Source organism: Lycorma delicatula, chromosome 7, assembly GCF_047948215.1.
Source record: "Lycorma delicatula isolate Av1 chromosome 7, ASM4794821v1, whole genome shotgun sequence".
In the NCBI taxonomy this organism is placed as follows: Eukaryota; Metazoa; Arthropoda; class Insecta; order Hemiptera; family Fulgoridae; genus Lycorma; species Lycorma delicatula.
In genome coordinates this window covers 13,316,993-13,328,548 of record NC_134461.1, presented here as the reverse complement: position 1 = coordinate 13,328,548, position 11,556 = coordinate 13,316,993, and the positions used below count along the sequence as shown (strand labels likewise).

Below are 11,556 nucleotides of genomic sequence, written 5' to 3'. Positions count from 1 at the left end.
CGTCCCACTACATAACATCTTGCAACATGTGTGTCCACACGAGTAACAAAAAAGTGAACATGTCTGGTTAACCCTAGCGCCGTGAAATGTAACTACAACAACAAGCTACCATTACAATATTTTGAATAAGAAGAAAACATGATATTAAAACTTAACAAGTTCATTAACACAAAATATTAAATAATACAAGTTTATAAATTAAAACCGTTTAATTACAAAGTATAAAATAGTAAAACATAAGAAATGACTTACATGATTCAGCTTTACCACAACAGAATGTTCATTTGGAGCCTTTACCATGTAATCAAAACAGTTTTCAACAAACCTGTATCTATATAAATAAAAAAGACAATCTTTGTTTTGTGTATGCCCTAATAACTGAAAAGCTAATCATTCAATTTCACTGAAAATTTCACAATTTATAATTATTTGTCCCAGGATTTATAATTATTTGTTTTCATATTATTAGTTTACATACAGAAGACCGTTTAAAAGAGATACATTGAAAATAGTGACATTTAATCACATAAAAACTGCCTAAGGAAGTCAATATTGTCGTAAATAATATAAATATACTTTAATAAGTATAAAAGAACATGAATTAAAATAGAGTTATTTATTTATTTTTCACAAGTAACTACAGAAAAAGGACCCAGTTTTAGTTATTGATAAGGAGAGATGAATTTTTGTAACATGTGATAAAGGCCAAGCCTGACAGGAATTACCACAAAGCCATTGAGATTGATACAGTAGTAGTGTGGTAGTACAAAATTTCATTAACAGATGTACAAAAAATAAAATATTAATCTAAAATGGGTAATAACACAATCAAATGTATAGGCTGATTACAGATTTTAGAATTTCTGATAATCATGGAGCTAGTGGACTTTTTTATGACTAATTTACATCAGGTAGTTGTGGAGGGTCTTGAGCGGTGAGACCATGAGTGGTAATTTTGCATCTTTACTGACAATTGACGATCCAGCGTTCTTTACAGTTGGACAAACATCTCTCTTGAGGTTGGCGCAGCCGCAGATTGATGTAATTGTGGCGAATGTTACAAGTAAGACTGCTGACGAACACCAATCATTACCTGAAATATCACAGACATTAATTGGTAGTGAAATGTCAAAGATACCAACATGGGACGGGAATTTCAGGCAAGGTTACACGTGGTCTGATAAAACTGCCGAGCTCAGATGGGTTTTTCAGGATAGGCATATAAAACAAAGGCTACGGCCGATCGGCAGGATTGCGTACGAGGTAGCTGAACAAGCTTACCTGGCAAACAGAAGACTGTTGTATTACAAAATAAAATGTGCAAAAGGAGAAAAGTGGTGTGAGTTGTGCCAGAACTTAGACAAGAACCAACTCAGCGTGGGGGGGGGGGTGCGTATCAGATAGCCACGAGGGACTTTAGCTGTCTGCCCATCCTCACGGAGGAGCATATAACATGACAGATTGATAAATTTTTCCCTTGGCAGGAACAGGAAGTTACTGAGGTTATCGAATATGATACCAGAAGATACACTCCTCCAGAGTGTATCTTCTGGTATCTGAGAAATTTTATTCTTATTTGGCTTCAAAACTTTAATTATATTGTTAAAATTTATATTTTTTAAACAATTAGATAAATTAACAGAAAAAATATTTACAAAAAATAAGGAAGCTGAACTGTTGGGATCAAGACTGCAAGGTTGGAATTTACTTTAAAAAAATACAAAAATTTCAGGCTTCTGAAGCCGACAAAAGAGAAAACTTTCTCAGTACTTTATTGATGAAAATAATTTGGTTTATTGCACGAATATTGATGAGCTTATGTTGCACTTAGGAAGTTCATAAACCTTAGGTCTGGGTCTTTTCATAGATTCGTCCAGTATAGTTTAAAAGTGGTTCTACTACACAACGGTAACAAATTTCCTTCAAAACCAATCGCTTATAGTATTAATTTGAAAGAGACATACGATGTAATGAAACACGTTCTTGAAAAAATAAATTATAAAAAACATAGCTGGAACATTAGATGGTGATTTGGTGACCAGCTATAATGTGGCTTTAACAGCTATAACTGTGACTAGCTATAACTTTGCTACGTATCTAAAATAGGTTACTTAGTCCGAATTTTAGTCGACTCATAAAATCTAATCGATCTTCAAAGAATTACGATTATTTAATATCGACTATGAAATAATATTTATTTAGTCGCGTTCAATGGCGTACTTTGAGAACAATTTTTTTTGTTATAAAATTTGTTTAGGGACTGAAATTTTTGATAAGAATTAAGTGAAATAAGTGAAGTTAATGAATTAAGTGAAATAAAGGGACATGGTTAAGAGAGTGGGGAGAGATACAATTGAAGGTAAAGAATGGAGAAGCATGTTTAAAATAAATATTTTTATACTTTTTTTTATAAAAAAAACTCGAATTTTTATGAAGTAAACGCTATTAATGGATGATTTTTATCAAATAAGTCAGTGGATGTAAATGAATTTTTTAATCGTTATTAATGAATTTCCAGTGTGTTAATTATTTTATCTGAGTACTTTTAGGTTAGGTTATGATATGTAGGCTAGTCTGATAAATGTTTATTGCCTTTACACTTAGCTACCGTTAGTATGACTGTCAGTCCTTAAAACGTATCCTTTTCCTATATCTTTTCCATTGTGGTGATAATGACCTGGTTATTGTCTTTCCTGTTACTGATTTTCTCCAGTTACAGATCTAAATAAAGGTTTATGTTGTATTTTGACTCTTGTATTACTACGGCAAAATAAATAAAATTTATTTTATTGCTAAAGGATTCTGGCTATCAGAATATTCAAACAAAGATGTAATAAAAATGTTAGGTAAATCAGTCCATTAGTTATTGAATTTATTGGATAAAGGTAGATGAAATAAATTTTATCTCATCCTGTTTTATATTTTATGAACATCTTTAGTAATTCTACTCCCCAAATAACAAAATTCTTCTACCTCCATAATCTTTTCTCCTCCTATTTTCACATTCGGCGGTCCATCTTTGTTATTTCTACTGCATTTCATTACTTTGTTTTGTTCTTGTTTATTTTCTTGCGTAGGACTTCATCCATGCTGTTTATTGTTTCTTCTAAATCTTTTTTACTTCGGCTAGAATTACTATATCATCAGCAAATTGTAGCATCTTTATCTTTTCACGTTGTACTGTTACTCCAAATCTAAATTGTTCTTTAACATCATTAACTGCTATTTCCATGTAAAGATTAAAAAGTAACGGGGATAGGGAACATCCTTGTCAGACTCCCTTTCTTATTACGGCTTCTTTCTTATGTTCTTTGATTATTACTGTATATTTAATTATACTATTTCAGTACTACAGTATTAATTTTACCTTTTTATTACAACAAAACAGAAGAGGAATAAGAATCCTAATGAAATTAATCGGAAAGTTTTAAATTAAATCTAATCCTGAAAACCAATTACAGTAGAATCTGTTTTAATAAAAGTCGGTCAAATTTAAAACAATAAATGTACGTATATTTAAGATAAAAAATACATCGATTGAATTTTTTTTCATAAAATAAAATTTTAACATAATTCAGGATTATTACGCAAAAAGCTTTGTATTACATTTGGTTCACAATATCACAACACATGTGCTCAATGTGAGCTCCCTCTATCATGCGATACGCATTGAATCTGCAGTCCAATTCCTATAATACAGGTTGTAACATTGATCGATCCACTAATACAATGGCCTTTCTGATGCGAACTGTAAAGATCCTGGTTGGTAGCTGATACGTGTGTTGTTTGATAAAACCACAGAGAAAAATTCAGGGTGGAAAGTCTGGGGAATATGGAGGTTAATGCAAACATTCACTATTGTCATGGGCAGCATGCCCAATCTATCTCTTTGGTAGTTGCACTATTCAACAAACCTAATCCATCATTTTGGTGGTTTCCTTTAAAGTTCATAATCTTCCACAGTTGGTTAGGGGATGTCTAATCTCTGCTGGTTGTGGTGGTGATTTCTGTGGACTTCATATGAAACTCTCTCACACATTCCATATTTGCCTTGCTTATTGTTGGACAGCTGGCTGACTTTTGCTTACAGATGCATCCCCTTGTTTTAAAGTCGGAATACCACTTACTGACACCTGGGCCCATTGAGTGCTTCTTTACCAAAGTTCCTTACAAAATTACAATGCACAGTGATAAAAGACTGACAGACGTGAAAATTCAGAACATAAAAAGTCTTCCCTGGCAGCTATTTTTTCTCCCATCGCCCTAGTGACGAAATCAATAACTATATGACAGCTGCACCATCCACTGAAAACTTTTGAGTTTTCTTTCCGTTGATGCTGCTTTTATATATCTGAGTGTTATTAAATGTGAGTCAAGTTTGTAATCAGAAAGATCACCTGTATAATAAAAAATCTCATTTAATTATTATCAACATCCTGACCCCTGTAGTGGAAGTAAGCAACTGGCGAGTGTTTAGTAAGCTAAGTAAGCACCCGGTGGACCTCTAGTCACCCGGGTTGCTATTCTACCTATACATCTACAACAGCTTCAGATCCCCTCAACCATCCTCCACAGGGCTAAGATTCTAAGGAAGCCAGCAACTATGTTCCATTCCCTTTCGGTTTTCTAATTAACTTGTAGATCAAAATCAGAACTGATCCTCACAAGCTCTCTAGCTACTTTAGTACATTCAGCATCTTACCTGGCGCAGAAATATAAGACATGGCGCACATCATCAGTGGGCCTACACTCAGGAACAAGCTTGAATCAATCAAACCAAATCTGGCCAACATATCTTAAAAAGCACCATGTCCATAAAGAAACTATAATATACCAACTGGGGGAAATCCACCTACCTACTTGCTTATTTCTCACATAACGAAAAATATCATGTGTTTACAGCCATCAAATGATTAAGTCCAGCTGACCTGCCATAAATGGAAACCATGATCATCTATTTCTTTTATGTGCCCAGAAGTAAGTTGGTCTATCTTCTTGGTATAATTATGTAATTGGCACTGGGTTGCAAGAATATCAATGGACTTAATACCAGAAATAACAAGGACTGTTTCTCGAGAGACAGTCCTCTAGGCACCAATCACAGACAAAAATAGGAGATCCTGGGCTCTTAACAAACTAATAACAAGGACTGTTTCTCGAGAGACAGTCCTCTAGGCACCAATCACAGACAAAAATAGGAGATCCTGGGCTCTTAACAAACTATTCCTGTAACATGTGTAGCTCACTTGATCAGCACAGACAGGTACAGCATACAGTATTATAGCTTCGTATACACTAGCTTGTATAGAATGCTGTTTACCACAACTCAAAATACCATAGGTCTGTATTATAGTGTTTTCATCCTTCGGTACTTGTTTCCCCACAAAGTTAGAACAATCATTAGCTGGCCCTTCTTTCTCCTTCTAGCAAGAATCAAGAACCAAATTTTCTATTGTGTAATTCTTATCCACTGAAAAAGATTTTCCGTCCATTTTCTTAGGATATCATCATTTCTTACTCGATCTAAGATATTAGACAATTTCTTTGAAAACTCCTCCATAGAGCTAATTCTACTTTTAAATTATAAGGAAGACTTTGGATCCATTTGTGAAACAACTTGCGACAAAAAGTTGAAAATCCTCTTCTTTGTATTATTTGATATCCAAAAAGTTTGATATTCCATAAAATAGGATTTAAGTGCTTGGTGATCATTGTACCTTTACCAACTTTTCTAAAATAGCAGTATCTGCCTTTCCATCTGTTTGAATGTACTGAATGTTGTGACTGGTGGAAGTCCAGTCCAATTGTGAGTGGGGTATAGAATACTATCTCTACAAGAAGGTACTTTGAAGCATTCTTTTTAGTGGGTTTATTTTATCACATTTCTCCTGAGTAGATCATTACCACCTTCTATTTTTACTTAATCCCTTATTTCTTGGATTATTCTTTTGGCTAGGTGAATTTGTCAACCCATTTTATTAATTTACTGGAAAACACAGAATGAGAGAGATAATATAATTTGGTGATAATCATGATAAAAATAATTCATTTAAATTATTTCTTCCTCTTGATAAATTATTTAAAAATTATTAGTCAGATTTATCCATAGCTATTATCAGTTTCTGTCTTTCAGAAATACAAGCATTTATGTTGAAACCAAATATTCATTGCATTTAATCATAACAACCTCTTGAAATCATTAAATTTGACTAGAAATTTGTTTGTCTTAGGTTATAGTTAAATTTATGTTCTTAGATTACACTGATACCGTTTCTTAAATTGCATTTTTGCGTACATTACAAATCTGTAAATACAATTTTTCTATCACCCTTAGTTTTAAATAAATTACGGTTAAAAAAAATTAAAGGAAAATATAATTAAAATCTGTAAAATTTATAATTTTGCATGGCCATACGTGTTAGAATGATTTTGCTGATGCTTTTCTTTTTGTAAATAGCCTCAGGCACATCCCGAATTAATGTCCAACAGTAATCGGCTACCATGTTAGTATTCCATTTCCCTTTATAGCGGTTTTCCAACACTGAAATTCTTGGTAGAAACGTTCAACATGTTCATCACTTACGTCTCCAAGGGTGTCTGGGAAAAGATTCAGATGTGAGTGGAGAAAATGTATTTTCAGACATATTACATCCCATAGTTCTGTATGAAGTAAAATGCTGATTAAAATATCGTGGTAATTGTCGGATTTTTGTTTGCCGAGAAAACTTTTGCAAACGTCTTTAAATAAAGCCCAAGTTGTTCTTTCTACATATTTAATATTGAATTAAATACACCATCTTTGACCAGCTCTTTTAATTGAGGACCAATAAATATTCCATCTTTAATTTTTCCTTCACTTACATTCAGAAATTTCTGCCTGATATACAAAAATTCAGGGCTATCCTTCCTTCATTGCTTTTACAAAATTTTTCATTAGTCCTAGCTTGATATGGAGAGGGGATGAAAATATTTTTTTTGGGTTAAACTAAGGGCTCATGAATAATATTTTTCCCATTTGGATTTAAGTTGTCTCTTTTCTTCCACTCTTTGGTAGCTAATGTTTATTTCTGTCCCATTCCCAAAGAAAACACATGTACTTAGTATAGGCTAACTGCATGCTTATGAAGTTATAGCTAGTCACAGTTATAGCTGTTAAAGCCACATTATAGCTGGTCACCAAATCACCATCTAATGTTCCAGCTATGTTTTTTATAATTTATTTTTTCAAGAACGTGTTTCATTACATCGTATGTCTCTTTCAAATTAATACTATAAGCGATTGGTTTTGAAGGAAATTTGTTACCGTTGTGTAGTAGAACCACTTTTAAACTATACTGGACGAATCTATGAAAAGACCCAGACCTAAGGTTTATGAACTTCCTAAGTGCAACATAAGCTCATCAATATTCGTGCAATAAACCAAATTATTTTCATCAATAAAGTACTGAGAAAGTTTTCTCTTTTGTCGGCTTCAGAAGCCTGAAATTTTTGTATTTTTTTAAAGTAAATTCCAACCTTGCAGTCTTGATCCCAACAGTTCAGCTTCCTTATTTTTTGTAAATATTTTTTCTGTTAATTTATCTAATTGTTTAAAAAATATAAATTTTAACAATATAATTAAAGTTTTGAAGCCAAATAAGAATAAAATTTCTCAGATACCAGAAGATACACTCTGGAGGAGTGTATCTTCTGGTATCATATTCGATAACCTCAGTAACTTCCTGTTCCTGCCAAGGGAAAAATTTATCAATCTGTCATGTTATATGCTCCTCCGTGAGGATGGGCAGACAGCTAAAGTCCCTCGTGGCTATCTGATACGCACCCCCCCCCCCCACGCCGAGTTGGTTCTTGTCTAAGTTCTGGCACAACTCACACCACTTTTCTCCTTTTGCACATTTTATTTTGTAATACAACAGTCTTCTGTTTGCCAGGTAAGCTTGTTCAGCTACCTCGTACGCAATCCTGCCGATCGGCCGTAGCCTTTGTTTTATATGCCTATCCTGAAAAACCCATCTGAGCTCGGTAATCCACAAGTAATCACCCCAAGTAATGGTACTCAGGCATACCATTCCCGAGACATATGGTACAAAGCACATCAGTATGCACGGGTTTAGTTTTTAAATCCGTATAAAAGCGACTAACATTTAGTAGGTTTGAACCTGAATACCTTTGACTTCGAACATCAGCTTTAACCAACTGAATTACAAGTTAACCACTAGACCAGCCTGTAAAACTTATTTATTAAATAAGTAATACCATTTTAAATATATTACTATTGAAAATACTTTAAAAGTACAACATAATGAAATATTTACTTGAAGACTTAAACCTGATAATTCAACGTTAATATAGAACTACAAGTAAAAAAAAAAAAAAAAATTAAAATAAAATAAAATGTTTTAAAACAAAGATAGTAAAAAAGTGCGGGCTAGCTTTGTGTATTGCGATTACGGTGATGAAACCAAAAAGGAAGAGAATAACAGTCTATGTTGAGTAATTATGTTGTGATTGAGTAATGTTGTAATTGTGTTGAGTAATGTTGTGCATTATTTACCGCCTAGCTGTCGCCTATTTAAAACCGTTTCGAAGGATATCGTATTTGCTTAGGCAGTTATTTCTAGTTATAATTTATCTTTCTTCATATGAGTATTTTATATAAATAAAAAGCAATATAGAAAATGATTTTTGTACCCGACTCTGTAAGTAATATTTTGCGCTAAGAAAAATAGTACGGCGTTAAATAATATGATGGCGGAATAGAACGTTAATTTATTAACTGAATAAACGGGAATTTAAAAAATCAAATGAACTAAATATTTTTATTTTTTTACAAAATAGTAATATTATATAAATTTTACAAATTAACTGCCTCTACTAGGACTTGAACGCTGGAACTCTCGACTTCCAAATCGCTGATTCGGGAAGACGCGTTCATCACTAGACCGATCCGGTCGGTTAAGCTATCATTAACCTAACTTTTTTTTTCTTTTTTCTTCAGAGGATGAGATGAATGATTTGTAGCGTGTGTGAAAATGCCATACCTGACCGGGATTCGAACCCGGGACCGCCGGATAAAAGGCCGAGACGCTACCGCTCTCACCACGGAGGCTTTCTTTTTCCTGTTTATCCTCCGGTAATTACCGTTCAGATAATACTTCAGAGGATGTTATGTATGAGCGTAAGTGAAGTGTAGTCTTGTACGTTCTCAGTTCGACCGTTCCTGGCATATGTGGTTAATTGAAACCCGACCGCCAAAGAACACCGGTATCCACGATCTAGTACTCAAATCCGTGTAAAAATAACTGGCTTTACTAGAACGCTGTAACTCTCGACTTCCAAATCAGCTGATTTGGGAAGACACGTTCACCGCTAGACCGACCCGGTGGGTTTCACCACGCAGGCTGGCGCGAGTTTTCCTAACTTATTCTAATCCTGTACCATCTCGTAATTTTTCTTTAATGAAGATTATGAAATGGTACAAGGTACTCTTATTTTTATTTTTAACCTATTAAAACCCTATTTTTAAACATCCCTTTGTTTCGAGACCCATCCCTGTGTTTTGAGCTAGATAGGGGTTAAATTAGATAATAACTCGATCAAACTTTTTATGAGTGTTTAAGTTACTAAAGGAAAACCTGAATGGCTACCGTATTCGTGTAATTTGACGCTTTGCAAATTTAATTTTTTTTTTTTTAGACAAAATAAAACACGGTATTTTCTTTAAATACAAATGACTTGAACAATTTTAAGCTTTTAAATATTTGTCCTGATTTTATAAATCATAATGGTACTTTATTAAAAATAAAAGTTATGTACTTGATCAGATAAATGTTGTATGAACTCATAACAACAGAAGGACAACAATTTTAACACTTCTTCCGATTGAATTGGACATAATAAAACCTTTTTTAATTAACTATTTTCTAATTAGTAAATAGCGAAACAGAATTTTTCTCCACCTGGTCCAAGATACCTGCCTCAGAATCGTTTCGTACTAACAAGATGTATTATTTACAAGCTTAATAACACATTTCAGCCAGGTTTCTATGTTGCATGCATTTCCTGCCTATAATATCATATAAAAAATGTTACACTGCATCTAATATTATATTCAGCATTCCTTATGCTGAGTATATATACAAAATTTGACTAAAATTTTATCGAATGACCAAAAGCCGCATTTAAAAAAAAATCTTTAGATTTAACCGAGTGAATTTTCAAAAATGCGTTTTCAGTTTTTTCTGAAAAATTTAATGAATATTACTAATACCGATTTTAAATGCCATTTTGTTATCGTAGCGTTATTATATTTCTTTAACAGTTACATTCGTGTATTATTATATCGTGTAAAACAAATAAAATGTATTTAATATTTGGTGTAATATTGTACACAAATAAGGTTGTTAATTCGTACGTATGATGAAATCGCATAAGGGTATAAAGTTGTAGATGACCTGACACGAATCACAGTTACTTCTAAAACCGGTAGAGCCGTCCTCAAGAATAACAAGCATCCCGTGCCAGATTTAATAAGAAATGCGAAACTGAAATGTTTCCTATCTCCTTCTTTATCGAGTCAAACATATCAGCGTGCCGGTCCACAGAAAAATCAAATAATATTCAGATGACATGAACTTTTCACTACGCTCGATACACGGACCGGCTTTTAGTAAACATCACTGCTCTCCGAGAAGGCTACTGTTGCGCGTTGTTATTTTTACGTACATTACAGTCGTAAAAAGAGATCGGGACAAATAGTGCAACGCTACATGTAAATGTGTCCGTTTCTATTTTGAAACAATCGATTATATATACCGGTTTAACTCAGTAGGAAATATTTATGCGCTCATATATCGCATAATATTAGCGTTTTCACTATCACGTCTACGTAGGGCTATAGCAGAGCTGTAGCTCTACAAGGGACTATATTGTAATCGGTCCGATTCGGGCATATGTGGTTTTCACCCGATCTTCAGGTTCCGGACGTTCGTACAAACGTACGTACGTGTGTGTGTGTGTGTGTGTGTGTGTTTATTGTTGGTCTCTTAATCGCCTTATTTCTCCAGAACTATTAGACCGATTTCGACCAAACTTGGTCAGATTACTTCTAAGTACGGGATATTGATGACATTCAATCTTTAACTTAAAAAGTCAGGGAGTCGAGGTTGTAGAGTTAGGTCACCCTCAGTATAACGATTAAAAAATAACAATATTTGCAAAAAATAATTTTCTTTCAAAAACCCACGCCCACACCGAAAAATTTTGTTGTAGTGTTCTGATGTTGTGATGTCACAGATGAACGGTAGAATTAAATAAATGAATAGTACTTAAAGTGTAAATAGTACTCGTCCCGAACTCGATCGCCCGGTCGACTCGGTACCTTGTGCGTTAGGCCTCGCGGCTGCACCGGTCTGCCGACCGTACAAGCAAAATTTGTTCTATATAAGTTGTGATATTACTTTATTTTAGTTAGTGCCGACCGTCGCCGATAGTACCGACACACCCACGCGAATTAAATACGGTATGCGCGCGCGCGCAATAGTTAGAATCACTGAA

The 11,556-nt window shown here is 33.9% G+C and overlaps 1 pseudogene; it reads left to right on the top strand.

Annotated features, from left to right (window-relative positions):
* Positions 1-2,183: 2,183 nt before the first annotated feature.
* The window catches only part of LOC142328438 (presenilins-associated rhomboid-like protein, mitochondrial), a 72,424-nt pseudogene continuing 63,051 nt past the window's right edge, over positions 2,184-11,556 (top strand).